Raw genomic sequence first — 16,805 nt, 5'->3', positions numbered from 1 at the left:
CCTGGAACTCATCCTACCCTACAATCCTTGGCTGGGCATGGAGATCCTAAGCAATCTACCCTTCATGGACTACCAGAAAAGACTGATGGAGATCCAGGAACGTCTGATAATAATGCCAATGCTATGTGCCTATAAAAAGCTCTGCAGCTCCCAGGAAATCCCTCAGGGCCTTTTGGTCCTTTCTTCAATCAAGCATAAGGGTTAGCTCCCAAATGTATTTACCAGAGATGGATTCTGAACTTGGCAGGAAAGAGGCATCACCAGACAATGTCAATATCTCAGCAAGGGCCAGATTATGCCATTCCATCAACTGCCAGACAAACTTCATCTAATCCTGCTCCACCTCTTCTGTCACCTCCAAATTAAACAGCTCCTCCAAAACCCAACCATGCTATAAAAACTCCAATATAAGCTGAACCCCGTGGAACTGTACCTCCACTCACAACAAATCCCCACAAACATATCACCATCCTCTATACCATGCTTACTTCAAGGTAAAAGTTCAACACAGAATGTTTCAAAAGAGGCTTGGGAGTGAGACCTGGGCTGTCCAGGTCATAGAAGACGAATGGAGATAAGGATGAAAGCTGACACAACTACTACCTGCAACACGAGGACCAGCTCAGCATAATTAATTGAGCTTTCTGCTGCCCACCCCTGCCTGGTGGATGAAGCTGCAGCCAGAGGGGCATATTGTTCCACACATTCTGGTCCTGCTCCCTCTTTCTGCCTTTCTGGGCAGCAATCCACAGGCCCCGGGGAGCATGGCCTAGAAATTCAGGGGTTTAGTGCCAGCCGTTAAGGTGAAAAAATGGTGGCCAACTCGATTCCACCCGCTTCTGGCAGGTCCTGTGGCGGCCGCCATTTTGGGGGCGTTGGTAGCAGCGCCATTGCCAGCACTCGCTAGAGAAATGGAAATGAAGCAGATCATGACATCGATGAATGTGCAATGCTGATTTGACGCATGATCTGCCATTTTTGACGTCGCTGCTCCAATTACCGCCCTCTCTTAATCACGACCAGCTGACCAAGCGTTCAGCAGCAGGAAGGAGCCCTCTGCAGTGCTATTTAAAGGGATCATCAGCAACAACTTGCTGCTGCCATGGTTTCTCAGTTTTACTGGCTCTGTCTAAGTTTCTGCAACTCTTAGAGCTTTCTAAACTTGTTTAAAATTGCTGAGGTCCCTTGTGTGTGTGTTGATAGTGAGATACTGTTGACTCTCTTGGTCAACATTCAGCTGAGCGTAAGCATGCGACAGGTCAAGCTTAGAGAAAACCTTTGACCCAGAGAGTGCTGCATACAAATCTTGCGATGTAGGTAATGGGTACTGCTCATCGTCAACTGCTTGGTTGGTAGTAACTTTGTAGTCACCGCACAAGCATACAGTTTTGTCTGCTTTGGGCACTACCACAATCGGGGTAGCCCATTCACTTTTGTCAGTTTTTACTGGCACTCCATTCTCTCTCAGTTTCTCTAGCTCTTTCTCCACCTGACATTTCAACGCATAGGGACCGGCCTTGCCTTACAGCAGACAGACTTCGCGTTGGACTTGATGTGGATATGCGAGTCATACCCAGTGATGGCCTCATAACTGTCTGTGAACGTGCTTTTATACTTGTTCAGCATTGTGTCAAGTCGCTTCTTTGAAGCATCTACACTGAAGATGTTTTTCCAGCCTAGTTTTAACTTTCTCAACTAGTCTTTGCCCATGGGGGTTGGACTGTTGTTGTAGCTCGCTACAATAATAGGCAGCTTTACTGACTGGCCATTGTGTTGAACTGTACATTCCATTTTTCCACATGTCTCTAGGATTTCTCCAGAGTAGGTTTTTAACTCTACAATACTCTTTGTAAGTGGTATTTGATTAAACTTACTCTCAAATGTGTCCTTACTCACGACAGAGCAGTCCACCGCTGTGTCGATATACATATCAATATATTGGTCATTGATCAAACGTTTTGTACGGAAGTCTTTCTCTCGACTGCTAGCATTGCCACTAGTGGCATAGATACTGTAGATGCCTAGTTATTCAACATCAGGTGTGTTCACTTCAATATTGTGAATTCCTCCCTTTGTTGTCACTGCTTTGCATTGCCACTAGAATGGTTCTTACTTCCTGCTTTAGATCTAGCTCTGCAAGCTGTTGAAATATGGCCTTGCTTCTGGCAGTGAAAACACTTCGCATTTCTGTATCGGCAGGACTGTGGTGAGTGATTTCCATTGCAGCGATAACAATTCACTGAACTGCTCTCACCGACATGCTTTTGACTTGGTCTCACAACTTTAGGTTTGGCGGTGGGTTTGTGACTGTAGACCTCAGCTGCACTAGTCACTTGAGTTGGACGGAGCTCCCTAGCATTCTTAGATGCCATCTCCATAGATAGGGCAATTTTGCATGCTATGTCAAACGTTAAGTTGGGAGTGTCCTGTAATTCGGACTGTGTGCACTCATCCACCAGTCCACACAAAAATTTATCTCGCAACGCACGATCCAAAAATGTGTCGAAGTTACAATGCAAAGACAGGTTTTTAAGAGCTACAATGTACTCACTGATGGTTTTACTTTGTTTTTGGTTTCTGGTACCAAACTTATAGCTCTCTGCTATTTCTAATGGTTTTGGGTCGAAATAGTCCTCGAGTTTCTCGACAATGTCTTCAAATGACACATCCTTCGCTTTCCCTGGCGCAAATAGGTTTGTCAACGTTCCACAGACATCTGGCCCGATCACCGTTAGAAAAATTGCTTTTTTACATTCACAAATTACTTTATTTTGAGCTTGAACATTCTCATCTGCACCTTTGGTCTCAGTAATGTTATTGGCCCTAAAAAATATTTCCATCCACTCAATGTAAGAACTGAATGGTTCGCGAGCTCGGTCATACATGCCGAGGCTTCCGATGAATCCCGTAGGCGCGGCCATGATTGTCCCGATCCCGTTGAACAGTAACTCAGCACGCTACCTGTGTACCTGTGAGGATCAACGCCGCTGTTGCTGTGTATACATACACGTGAAGGTGAAGCACAGACAATTCTGCATCAGCATTAACAGTAAAACATTGCCAAAAAAATCAATTTAGGTGTCACAAATTCACCTTAAACATTTCCACTCGAAAGTTGAACACTGTGTCCTTCCATGATCCCTAAAAATGGCTTTAGAATCCCATCCTCGTCACCAAAAATGTAATATATGTGGGTAGAACAAATGAAGGACAGAGACAAGATGAGTTGCTAGTCAAGGTGCTTGTTTACTAGGCCAGAGCGAACTGAGCATTCTCATACTAAACCATGTGACAAACCTTGTGATAATACATTACAGGGATGAGGTTGGCAACAAATCCCTGTTCCAGATGGGCTGTCTGTGAACACCTCATCAGACTCCGATTTGAGTAAATGAAACCACAGATTCCAGTTGCTCACCATATCCCCATCATACCATCCCTCTGTCAGGGAATATCACAGCATCTTCCTGGGCACAAAGCTGAAATGAGAGCCACTACAAAACACACATTCCAAACAAAATTCATAAATTTACTCAAATGCAATCACAATGATAATGTCAACTATTCACCCGTGTGCATTCCCTTAGTGTCTGTCGTTCATGTCCCTTTACCTACGCTGGTGCTTCTACCAGTGGCTGTAGCATGGCTGGTGAAAGTCTGCTAACTTTGAATGGGGGAGACTACAGATGGCCTTGCACAACGACCTCAAGCAGCTCTGGACCAAGAAGGCCCGGCTGTAGGTTACACCACCTCAGCATGGGCAGCAGCAGTCTGGGCTGGCTGGCTGGCTGATAGGCAGCAGCAAGGGCAATAGTGGAGTAGCAGTGGTGGGAGTAGGAATGCTGTCATCCTGAGAGGGGACAGCAGGTTCTTGCTCCACAGACCCACTGCCACTCCCCTGGGGTGGCGCCGCAGCATTCCTAGCAATCTGTTGCAGGACAGATTGCTGGCCTGCTGCATCACCCTGCAAGCCCCTTTCGAGACTCGTAAACCCAGCCACGATAGCAGCAGTCTGAGCTTCCACTGCAGCAGTAAGATGTTGGGTCGCTTCCGCCTTTGCTGCAATGAAAGCTGTGACAGCGCCCATCACACCCAGCATCATGGCTGGGTCCACAAGGTATCTTTTGGAGTTGTCCATCATTTCCATCCTGAAAATCATGGGCTCCAAGCTCTGCACAAAGCCCTGTGCAATGTTAGAGCTGGACTCCTCCATACTCGTTGACACTGACAAGAGTCTCTCTGGCAGGCTTGCCATTGCACCTAGCATTTCTGTGTGCATGCCCATCACCCTTCTTTTGAAGGCCGCCCCATCGAGGTCATCATCCGAGTCCTGTGGAACAGAACCCATGCGCGAACTCGCCCTCCAGGGAGCTGGCACCCTGGCCTGGCTGCAGCCTGGTGACTCACCATGTGCAGATCATTGCCTCTATATTACCTTCTAAAGTCCATGAAGTGCCATTTTCTGAGCTGGTGTCTGCGAGTGTCAAATACGGTGCCAATGTCTCTTCTTCTTCTTGTTCGTCTCCTCCTTCAGTTTTCTCAAGATGAGGGACAGGCTGGGCTGCTGGCAGTTCTTGGGTATCTGAAAGCAGAAAGGTACAAGGGTTGGGTTATGGTGAGGGGAGGGGGTAAGCAAGATATCCATGCATACACCATCAGCAGCTTGTAATTGATATAAGTTTCATGGAACAGTTTGGCCCCAGCATTGAAGCGCATGAAACAGTTAAACTTCGAGGCACCGATAAGGTGCCAGTCATCTAAAGTTTGAATCATGATCAGTTCTTGGAGAACACATTGACATTGGACAATGAAAGCTTTGACTCATGATTAACTCTGAAAAGGACATTGACATTGAACTGTGAGGCCTTGAATCATGATTAGTTTCGATGGGAAAAATTAACATCTGGACAATGCTCTGAGTTTAACTGAAATAATGGGGGTCATGATTGACTTTCTGACATGAATGGAAGGCATACTAGTCCTGAGCAGACCGTCAGCTAACCGCCCATCAACAGTAATAGAAATCACATTGTATATGCATTAAAGAGAGTGGGAAAGGAGAAAAGGAATTATCTTCAATCTCACAGCTCTGTATACCTCCGGTGATTGAATTACAGGTTGATGAGGTGTGAATGTCAGGCAGTTCAGCAAACCAACAACCAAAACTGGTTGGGGGAGGCCCAGCTATGGGACTAGGTGACTGAAGAACTATAAGAAGGAACAACATCGCCCCGTGGATACTCCTGCAGTCAGGTGAAGAAGGACAGGAACCGCTCATCTCCAGATCCAGGCCTACAATCAACATCTGTAATGACCAGCTGCATGGGTGATTGTAAGTTTCAGCTAAATCTCTAAGGAGTTTTTGTCTGTGATTTGTTGGTTTAATAAACTAACAGTTTTGGGTTGAGCCTAAACCTTTGTGTCGTGTATAGTTTGTTCCTGTAAATCCAGAGTCTGTTGAGATACCGCGGCAAACGTGGGAGTCGAGACCAGAGCTATTGAAAACTCAACTGCTTTATTCCAACCACATGACAAACAGGAACTAGAAAAGCCCACGCATCCACTTAAATACTTCCCAGACAGGAAGTGCTCCTGGCAGCCTGTCCCTGCGGGAAACAAGTTGCTGGAGGAAAGGGCCCCCGGCTGGGGGCTTCTGCTTAGACTGTCTGTGCCGCCGTGAGCGGATTATGTCCAGTGGTGGCGTGTCGCCACAGAGCTCCCCCCAGAATCCGCTTAGGAGGAGTGGACGAGTCGTGACGGTAGTCTAATGGTTCTGCCGCAGCGGCTCTGAGTGGTCGCTGGTCTGGTTGGTTGGGTCGGGCGGTTCACCGCCGGCTGTGCTGGCTTGCCGGGGGGATGGCCTCTAGTTGGAGGCTGGGCCACGGGGACCTGTTCCCCTGGTTCTGTGTGTGCTGGTTTGAGCCAGTCGATGGAGACTGTCGCGACCCTGTCGCCGAGTCGCAGCTTGAAGACCTTGTCCCCGGATTGTAGTACCTCGTACGGACCGTCGTACGGGGGTCGCAGGGGCCCGCGGTGCGCGTCGTGTCGCACGAAGACGAAGCGCGCCTGCTGTAAATTTGGCGGGACGTGAGGTGCGAGTTCGCCGTGTCGGTTGACCGGAAGTGGGGCGAACTGCTGAGCGGAAGAGAAAGAGTCGAGCCGCTGCTGTTCGGCCGACCAAGGCTTGGTAGGCTCCGGAAGGAATTCGCCTGGGACGCGCAGCGGTTGTCCGTAGACTAACTCCGCTGCCGAGGACTGGAGGTCTTCCTTGACCGCGGTGCATAGGCCGAGTAGCACCCATGGTAGGCGCAGTCCAGGTACTGTCCTGCAGGCCGGCGCGGAGTGAGGCCTTGAGTGACCCGTGGAAGCGTTCACAAAGTCCGTTGGCCTGCGGGTGGTACGCCGTGGTGCGGTGGAGCGTCACCCCGAGGTTGCGTGCTGTGGCCGTCCAGAGTTCGGAGGTGAACTCGGCGCCTCTGTCGGAGGTTATGTCGGCCGGTACGCCGAACCTCGCAACCCAGGTGTTAACGAACGCCCTGGCGATGTCGGCTGTGGTGGTGGAGGTCAGCGGCACTGCCTCAGGCCAGCGTGTGTAGCGGTCGACCATCGTGAGGAGATAAGTTTGGCCTTGCGATGGCGGCAGGGGACCGACGATGTCGACGTGTACGTGGTCGAAGCGGCGGCTGGGTACCTCGAAGTCTCCCAGGGGTGCTTTGGTGTGCAGCTGTACCTTAGCCCGTTGGCAGGCGAGGCAGGAGGTGGCCCAAGTCCGAACATCTCTGCTGAGGCCGCGCCAGACGAAGCGCTTGGAGAGGAGTTTGACGGATGCGCGGGAACCCGGGTGAGAGAGCCCGTGGAGCGCGTCGAAGACGCGGCGGTGCCAGGTCTCAGGGACGACCGGCCTGGGTTGGCCGAGTGAGACATCGCACGTGACTGCCGTGGCTTCGGGCCCGTGCGCGACCTTGGCTAGGCGGAGCCCTGGCAGGCTGGTAGCCGCCGAGAGGAGGTCTGGGTCCGTGAGCTGGGCCGCTGCTAGTTGTGCGTAGTTGACCGCGAGGTGATTCGCACAGACGGCGGGACGGGAAAGGCAGTCGGCGACCACATTGTCTCTACCGGAGACGTGCTGAATGTCCGTAGTAAACTCGGAGACGGCCGCGAGCTGGCGTTGCTGCCTAGCGGACCAGAGTTCGGTGTGCTTGGCCATCGCGTATGTGAGTGGCTTGTGGTCCACATACGCGGTGAAGGGGCGGCCTTCCAGGAGGAACCTGAAATGGCGGACCGACAGGTGGAGTGCGAGAAGCTCGCGGTCGAAAGTGGAGTATTTGACCTCCGGGGGGCGCAGTTGGCGGCTGTAGAAGGCAAGTGGCTGCCACGCGCCATTGACCCACTGCTCGAACATGGCCCCGACCGCGTGGTCGGAGGCGTCGGTGGTGAGCGCGACCCGGGCATCGGCCCTCGGGTGCGCGAGCAGAGTGGCGTCGGCGAGCACGTTTTTGGTGGCGTCGAAGGCGGCTGCCGTGTCAGTGGTCCAGGCTACGTCCATCTTGCTGGATTTTCCTCGGAGGGAGTCGTATAGGGGCTTCATGAGGGCTGCGGCTCTGGGGATGAACCTGTTGTAGAAGTTCACCATCCCGAGGAACTCCTGGAGGCCCTTGATGGTTGTGGGGTGGGGGAATTGCTGGACGGCCTGCACCTTGTTGGGCAGGGGGACGGCCCCAGCAGGGGTGATGTGGTGACCGAGAAAATCGATCTCGGTTAGGCCGAATTGGCACTTCGCCGGGCTGAGGATGAGCCCGTGTTGGGCTAGGCGCCCGAACAGGATGCGAAGGTGTTCGAGGTGTTCCTGTTTGGAGGAGCTGGCCACGAGAATGTCGTCTAGATAGACGAATAGGAAGTTCAGGTCCCGGAGGACTGAGTCCATAAGGCGCTGGAAAGCCTGTGCTGCATTCTTGAGGCCGAAGGGCATCCTCAGGAACTCGAACAGGCCGAATGGGGTGATGACGGCCGTTTTGGGGATGTCCGCGGGGTGTACGGGGACTTGGTGGTAACCGCGCACCAGGTCGACTTTGGAAAAGACGGTTCGTCCGGCCAGTCGGGCCGAGAAGTCCTGGATGTGTGGCACCGGATATCGATCGGGGGTGGTGGCGTCGTTGAGGCGGCGGTAGTCCCCGCAAGGGCGCCAGCCTCCGCCGGGCTTGGGGGCGATGTGGAGGGGCGAGGCCCAAGGGCTGCTGGAGCGGCGGATGATGCCGAGTTGTTCCATGTTGGTGAACTCGGCCCGCGCGATTTCCAGCTTGGCCGGGTTGAGTCTGCGGGCGTGGGCAGAAACTGGGGGGCCGGTGGTGGGGATATAGTGTTCCACACCGTGCTTGGCGGCTTTGGCCGAAAAGGTCGGGTTAGTGAGGGCGGGAAACTCAGCTAGGAGTGCCGAGTAGTCATCCGTGGCTCTGGCGAGGCAGTGGGTCATCAGGCCGGCCGAACGGGCCGGGGTAAAGGCGCCGGGGATGGGGGCCATAGTGTTGATGTCGACGAGGCGGTGCCTCGGAATGTCGACAAGGAGGCCGTGGGCGCGTAGGAAGTCAGCGCCGATGAGTGGGCAGAGGACCTTGGCTGTGAGGAACTCCCAGCGGTAGCGGCGGCCCGCGAGGTCGAGCATGACCATGCGGGTGCCATATGTGCGGATTTCAGAGCCGTTGGCTGCAGCCAGTGTGATACCCCGTGTGCTGCGTTGGATCTCGAGGGCGGAGGCGGGGGTGATGCTGTGCTGGGCCCCTGTGTCGCACAGAAATCGGCGGTTGGTTCTGTCGTCAGTGACGTACAGTAAGGGCTCCTTCTGCCCCGCGGCCATCGCGGGGGCCGGTGTGGGGGGGGTTTGAAGGTACACGGTGGCGTGCAGCGTTGAGCCCTAGCGCCAAAACGGGTGTGGTAGTAGCAGTGACCCGGAGTGGTAGGGCGGTTGGGCCTAGCGGCCCGGGGAGACCGCGTGGTCGTTGCCGTGAGGTCGGGCGCGACGTCGCGAGCGGCCTGTGCAGAGAGCAGCCGGTCGGCCTTTTCGGCTATATCATTCAGGTCCGTGGAGTCAGACTCCACAATGAGCGGGCGGATGCTGGCGGGGAGCTGCCGAATGAAAAGCGTGCGAAAAAGGGCGCCGGGATTTTTGTCGTCTGAGAGGGACAGCATGTGGGAAAGCAGGTCTGATGGTGAAGCGTCACCAAGGCCGGGGAGGTCCAGGAGTTGGCAGTGGCGCTGGTAAGAGGACGTTTGAAATTTTTTAAGTAGCGCAGCCTTCAGATGTTCGTACTTGCCCTCCGTTGGTGGATTCTGCAGCGCTGCCCAAACCTTGGGGACTGTAGCGTAGGTGAGCGAGGCGACGAGGTAGTCGTACTTCGTGGCGTCGACTGTAATGCCTTTCAGCCGGAATCTGGACTCAGCTTGAACGAACCAGGCTTCGGCGAGGTTCTCCCAAAAGTCTGGTAATTTAACCGTGACTGCGTTTGTATCCGCCATGCTAGCTTAGGATTCGTCCTGAGCGTCGGGGTCACCAGTGTTGAGATACCGCGGCAAACGTGGGAGTCTAGACCAGAGCTATTGAAAACTCAACTGCTTTATTCCAACCACATGACAAACAGGAACTAGAAAAGCCCGCGCATCCACTTAAATACTTCCCAGACGGGAAGTGCTCCTGGCAGCCTGTCCCTGCGGGAAACAAGTTGCTGGAGGAAAGGGCCCCCAGCTGGGGGCTTCTGCTTAGACTGTCTGTGCCGCCGTGAGCGGATTATGTCCAGTGGTGGCGTGTCGCCACAAGTCCAAAAATCCTTGTAAGGCACAAGGGAACTGAACATCTTACATTGAGAAGACAATTGTGGGATTGTAGGAATTGTCAGATTCCTAATCAAAAGACTGAGATCGAGTCAGTCTGTTAACCAAATGAAGTTTAATACTGTTTTGCAGAAGTAACAATCAAATGCAGGAGAACTAACAAACAGGTCTATGCTCAATGCTGGCTCCACGAGGACTGAGAGAGAGAGCTCCTCCCTCTGACGTCATGACGTCATCACGTTTCCCGCCATTGGGAATGTCACGTGACCCACGTGGTGATGTCATCGCGTTTGGTCTTAACCCTCTAGGGACTGCGCTATTTACATGTAGTAAAACGAATACAGGTACAGATTCATTCTGTTACAGATAATTATGTACATCGATATAAGAGTCCCTTGGTGGCTCTGCCACATGCGCCCCCCGCAGAATTGTCTTTAACAGTGAAAGTCAATCGAAGAGGAGGTCGGATAAGTCTGTTCGAACGACTATCTTCCCGGAGAGGAATTTGTTGAGCGGTAGATGGGCTGACAGGTGGAACGATCCGTTCGGACGTAGTAGCAGCGGGCGGTCGACCACGGCGTGGTGGCTGTGCAGTTTCGACCGGCTGGTCGAGGTCCAGGTGCGCGGGCTTGAGGCGGTCAATCGAAATGTAGTCAGGTTTGCCCCCGATGTCAACCAAAAAACTCTTGTCGCCTGCCTCCCGCACCCGGAAGGGGCCCGTATAAGGAGGCTGGGGTGGACCGCGATGGGCATCATGGCGAACGAAGACAAACTCAGCCTGCCTTAACTCCGTTGGAATATGAGAGGAAGGAAGGCCGTGGTGCGACATCGGAATCGGCTTAAAGGAGTCGGCCGTTTCTCGGTGGGTGCTGAGTTGATCTGCCGCGGACCACGGCTTAGTTGGCGATGGCAAGAAATCGCCCAGCACCCGGAGTGGCTGGCCGTACACCAGTTCCGCGGAAGATGACTGCAGGTCTTCTTTAGGCGCCGTGCACAAACCAAGCAGAACCCACGGGAGTCGATCTACCCATGCAGTGCCCTGAAGGGTGGCCCTTAGCGACGCTTTTAGCGACCGATGGAAACGCTCACACAACCCGTTCGCCTGCGGGTGGTAGGCCGTGGTGTGATGGAGCTTGGTGCCCAAACCTGAGGCTACAGCGTTCCAAAGTTCAGATGAAAACTGTGGACCGCGGTCGGATGAAATATCTGACGGGACACCGAAACGTGCGACCCACGAGGAGGTAAAAGCCCTGGCGACATCAGCGGAGGTAGTAGACGCCAAAGGAACCACCTCTGGCCATCTTGTAGTGCGGTCGACCATGGTCAGGAGGTGTGTGAACCCTTGTGACGGCGGAAGCGGGCCAACGAGGTCTACGTGGACATGGTCGAAATGGCGTTCTGGCACTTTGAAAGTGGCCAAGGGGGCTTTTACATGCCGTTGAACCGTAGATTTTTGACACATGACGCAGGTGTTAGCCCAGTTGCGAACATCTTTAAGCATCCCTCTCCAGACGAATTTAGATGCCAGTAATCTTTGAGATGCCTTCACGCCAGGATGCAAAAGTCCGTGTATGGCATCGAAAACTTTGCGATGCCAGGAGGTCGGAACGATCAGGCGGGGATCCCCCAAGGAGACGTCGCAGAGCATGGAGGTGCCTGCTGAGTGGAACTGCACATCTGCTGGCTGGAGGCAGGAGGAGTCGGAACAGAACGCCCGTGTTTAGGGATCGGTGGCTTGGTCGGCAGCCAGTTGGGAATAGTTGATCCCCAGCGGAACGGCTTGGACGGTCGCACGCGAAAGACAATCAGCCACCACGTTGTCCTTTCCGGCCACGTGCTGGATGTCGGTAGTAAACTCTGAAATAAAGGTAAGTTGTCGCTGCTGTCGAGCCAACCACGGTTCGGCGGTCTTGGCCATAGCAAACTTCAGTGGCTTGTGATCCACAAACGCGGTGAAGTGGCGTCCCTCTAATAAAAATCGAAAATGGCGGATAGCCAGAAACAGCGCCAACAACTCCCTGTCAAACGTGCTGTATTTGCGCTCATTACGTCATAGTTGGCGACTAAAAAACACCAGTGGCTGCCACGTGCTGCCGACCCACTGTTCTTGCACGGTGCCTATGGCGTAGTCAGAAGCGTTGGTCGTGAGAGCAATAGTGGCACCCGGCAGTGGGTGTGCCAACATAGTTGCGTTTGCAAGAGCGGTCTTCATGTCGCTGAAGGCGCAGTCCATCTCGGGCGTCCAAACCACGGGCCCTTTACCCGGCTTTCCCCTGAGAGCCTCGTAGAGTGGTTGCATAAGTTGAGCAGCCCTGGGAACGAAACGGTGGTAAAAATTTACCATACCCAGGAACTCCTGGAGGGCCTTGATGGACTGCGGCCGTGGGAACGCTGTAATCGCCTCTACCTTCGACTGAAGCGGCATCGCACCCTCCGAAGTGATGCGGTGGCCCAAGAAGTCGATATGTGGTAGGCCGAACTGACATTTGGCCGGGTTGATTATCAAACCATGTTGATGGAGGCGGCGAAAGAGGGTGCGCAACTGGCAGATGTGTTCCTCTTTGGTGGAGCTGGCGATCAGAATATCGTCAAGGTAGACGAATAAAAAGGGAAGGTCCCGCAGCACCGAATCCATCAGACGCTGAAACGCCTGCGCCGCATTCTTAAGCCCAAACAGCATCCAGAGGAACTCGAAGAGGCCAAAAGGAGTAATGACCGCCGTCTTTTGGATGTCTTGGGGGTGTACAGGCACTTGATGGTATCCCCGTACGAGGTCGACCTTCGAGAATATTGACTTTCCCGCCAAATGCGCGGAGAAATCCTGTATATGCGGTATTGGGTACCGATCGGGAGTTGTAACGTCATTAAGGCGTCGGTAGTCACTGCATGGCCGCCAGCCGCCACCAGGTTTCGGGACGATATGGAGTGGCGAGGACCAGGGACTATTCGACCGGCGAATAATCGCCAACTGCTCCATTGTGGTGAATTCTGCCTTAGCAGCCGCGAGTTTGGTGGGTTCCAGGCGCCGAGCTCGTGCGTAAACCGGAGAGCCGGTCGTTGCGATGTGGTGCTCCATCCCGTGTTTGGCGGTGGATGAGGAAAGTAGGCTTGGTTAGCTCCGGAAATTCCCCGAGCAGGCGAGTGAATTCATTAGGTGTGGGCATAGCACAGGAGACCGTGTGCGACACAACTGTGCTGCGGAAACAAGGGGTGGAGTTGAAAGTGGCCGCGTTAATCAGGCGGCGATTTCTCACGTCCACCAAAGGGCTGTTGGCGCATAAAAAATCTGCGCCGAGGATGGCTTGCGAGATTTTGGCAGTGATGAAGTCCCATTGAAAACGCTGTCCGCCGAAACATACCTGGGCTCGCCGTTTACCGAAAGTACGGATAGCACCGCCGTTGGCGGCCTGGAGGAGAAAACCACGCCTCCCAGTCCGGATGTCGAGGACGGAGGCGGGCAAGATGCTACACTGCGCCCCTGTGTCGCATAAAAACCGTCGGCCGGAGATGGAATCAGTAATATAAAGGAGCTTCCCGGAATCGCCGATCGCCATCGCGGCTGTGGGACATCCCTCAGGCTCGGGCTTCCTTTCCCTGACTTGGCACTGGTGTTTTTTCTTCGGTTGAGGCGTGAAACTGCAGGGAGGCCGGCAGCATCGGGCTCTCGTGCCAAAAATGGCGTGGTAAAAGCACAAGCCGGGCGATGGAGGAGTCGGGGCGGGATCCGTGAGGGGGGGTCGCCTCGTGGCGGCGCAGTAATGCTGCGTGACCGCATAAATGGTGTCTGCCTCAGCGGCAAGTGCGACGCAATCCGTAGCATCCGATCTTGCGAGGGCTGCCTGTACCTGCTCGGGCAATTGGCTCAAAAATAACTCTCGAAAGAGGAAGCATTGCGGTTCGGAGCCAAGGAGTGTGAGCATCTGGCACATTAACTCCGATGGCTTGGAGTCGCCTAACCCAGGCAGCGTAAGTAAACGGCGTGCGCGTTCCGCCCTCGTGAGGCCGAAAACCTGAATTAACCACGCTTTTAGCATTTCGTACTTGCTGTCGACCGGGGGGTTTTCAAGCAGGTTGATGATCCTTGAAGCCGTGGAGCCGTCGAGTGCGGAGACCACGTAGAGGTAACGGGTCTGATCCGCCACGATGTTTCGCAGTTCAAACTGAGCTTCCGCTTGCACAAATCAGGAGGCCGCCTGTTGTTCCCAGAACTGAGGGAGCTTCAAAGCCACCACGTTCGCTTCCATCATCTCGTTGCGCGTCGCTTCCTCCGCGAAGATCGTTTGCGAAAGTTCGGGGTCACCACTGTAGGAATTGTCAGATTCCTAATCAAAAGACTGAGATCGAGTCAGTCTGTTAACCAAACGAAGTTTAATACTGTTTTGCAGAAGTAACAATCAAACGCAGGAGAACTAACAAACAGGTCTATGCTCAATGCTGGCTCCACAAGGACTGAGAGAGAGAGCTCCTCCCTCTGACGTCATGACATCATTGTTAGATCCGTGATTCTTTAAATAGGATGTTTCCCCAAGAACTACACGGAGGCTGTAACTTAACAATCAACAGGTGTTTACTAGAGTAGAGTAGTCTCACGACTGAAGTACAGAAGCCTGCTCCGGCTTTATATACAGGTGTGGTCACTGCCGGTACTACAGTATACAGGAGCTGTAAAACAGTTCTCTCTTAAAGGTACATACACAACAATTCCTCCCCTTTTAGATTAACAGTACCATAACATTCATTTAACAATTAACATGCAACATTAACTGAAAATAGTCCATTAATAAATTCAGTCTTTGGGGCGGCTTCCTGATCCTTTCTGGATAGCGCCTTCCCTGAGGTTCTTGTTCTTGGTGCGGAGGCGATTCTGGCCCCCTTTCGTCGGTTAGTTCATCAGTTTCCACTGCTACTGTTTCTGAGGTAGATGCTACCGGTATGTCGGGTTCATCCCCAGGTACGCGAGACATGGGGTTGACTCGTTCCTGTGACGCTAAGATCTGGTCGACGTGGCATCTCACAATGTTCTCCCCGACTGTGTACATTAATGGCCCCTGCTGTGTGCATATCGTTCCGGGTTGCCATTTCTCTGTTCGGTAGTCACGGGCCAAGACTGGTTGTCCTACATTGAAGCTCCTTGTCAGCTTCTCATTGATGTGCTGGAATTGTTTATCCTCAACATTCCTTCGCACATTTGGTCTGAGCAAATCCAGACGAGATCTCAACCTTCGGTTAAAGAACATCATGGCCGGGGTCTGGTTGGTAACTGCATGTGTCGCATTTCTGTAGGCTAACAGGAAATTGTCCACCTTATGCTGTAGTGGAATTTCATCATCGCACATGGCCTTTATCGCCTTTTTAAAGGTTTGTACGAACCTCTCAGCCAATCCATTTGTGGCTGGATGATACGGGGCGGATGTGTAATGCCTTACCCCATTCCTTCTCATAAATTTCCGAAACTCTTCGGACACAAACTGTGGTCCGTTATCAGAGCAAATCTGCTCTGGCAAGCTGTTCCTGGCAAATATGGTCCGTAGGACTGCAATCGTTTTCTCTGTAGTGGTTGAGAACATATTTATCACCTCAGGCCATTTCGAGTGCGCATCCACTGCTATTAAGAACATTGAGTCCATGAATGGACCAGCAAAATCAATATGCACCCGTTGCCATGGAGAGGAGGGCCACTCCCATGGGTGTAGAGGAGCATGTGGTGGTGCATTTTGGACCTTCTGGCATCCTGAGCAGCTCTTGGTTAGGTCCTCGATTTGTTGATCAATTCCCGGCCACCACACATAAGCCCTAGCAAGGCTTTTCATTTTTACTCCTCCCAGATGACCTTCGTGAAGCTCATTGAGCACTCTCTCCCTTAACTTGGGTGGAATTACCACTCGGGATCCACACATCACTGTTCCCTGGCATACTGACAGCTGTTCTCTTCTGGATGAGAATGCTGGCAACAGTGAGTCGCCATGTGTTGGCCATCCCCTCACCGTCAAATCATATACCCGAGACAGTGTCAGATCATTGCGGGTCTCCTTCTCTATATCCGCGTTAGTTACTGGCAATCGTTCAATTATTGACGAATAAAATATCTCTATAGGGTCCACTGCTGGTGCATCCTCCACAGTAGGCAGTGGCAGGCGTGATAGCCCATCAGCGTTTCCATGCTGTTTCGTGCCTTTATATTCTATTTCATATTGGTTCGCCCCTAGAAACTCTTTGTAACCGTTGTGCAGTCATCACTGGAACGCCCTTCTTTGGATTAAAGATGGAGACAAGTGGTTGGTGGTCAGTCAGCAAGGTGAACTTCTGCCCATGCAGATAGTGGTTGAATTTTTTTACTCTCCATAATAGGCTGAGGGACTCCCTGTCGATCTGGCCATAGTTGCGCTCGGCTGAGGTTAGTGACCGAGACGCAAAGGCTACTGGCCTCTCCAACCCGACTGGGAATTTGTGCGACAGCACCGCTCCAATACCATAGGGTGATGCATCACATTGTAAGATTCGGAAATTTTCATTAAATAATCACGCAAGAAAACAGGATTAATAATACAGCTTTATTGACCAAAAGAAGCTTATACAGAAAACCCTTTGATAAAAAGGGGCATACAAAATGGCCGCCGGACCTCGTGATCAGTTTCTTGGACCATTTGATTTCTGTTACTGCAAGCCAGACAGGCTTGTGGATTGAGAACAGTAAGCCCGCGAAAGCCAGTATCGGGAAACCGAAACTCAGGGAAATGGGCATACATATTCAATTGGATTCTAAGTACAAGACAGTTTCAGGCAACAGGATGGGGCCCATCAAGATATGGGCGGACAATTGAATGAACACTTAAACCCATTTACTGTACAAAGGAAAAACCGTTTAACAGCCATCAAGGGCAATCTCCAGACCGATTAATATGCGAGCCGAGTTACGGTGACAAAGTAAAAGACATTATCGGCCAGAAAGGCCAGTTAAGCTATCACCGGCTCCTGTTACAAGACAA

This window comes from Somniosus microcephalus, unplaced genomic scaffold (genome assembly GCF_052327205.1).
Source record: "Somniosus microcephalus isolate GS21.2 unplaced genomic scaffold, FLI_Smic_1.0 scaffold105, whole genome shotgun sequence".
In the NCBI taxonomy this organism is placed as follows: Eukaryota; Metazoa; Chordata; class Chondrichthyes; order Squaliformes; family Somniosidae; genus Somniosus; species Somniosus microcephalus.
The sequence above is the reverse complement of the archived record's forward strand: the minus strand, read 5'-3'. Positions refer to the sequence as shown.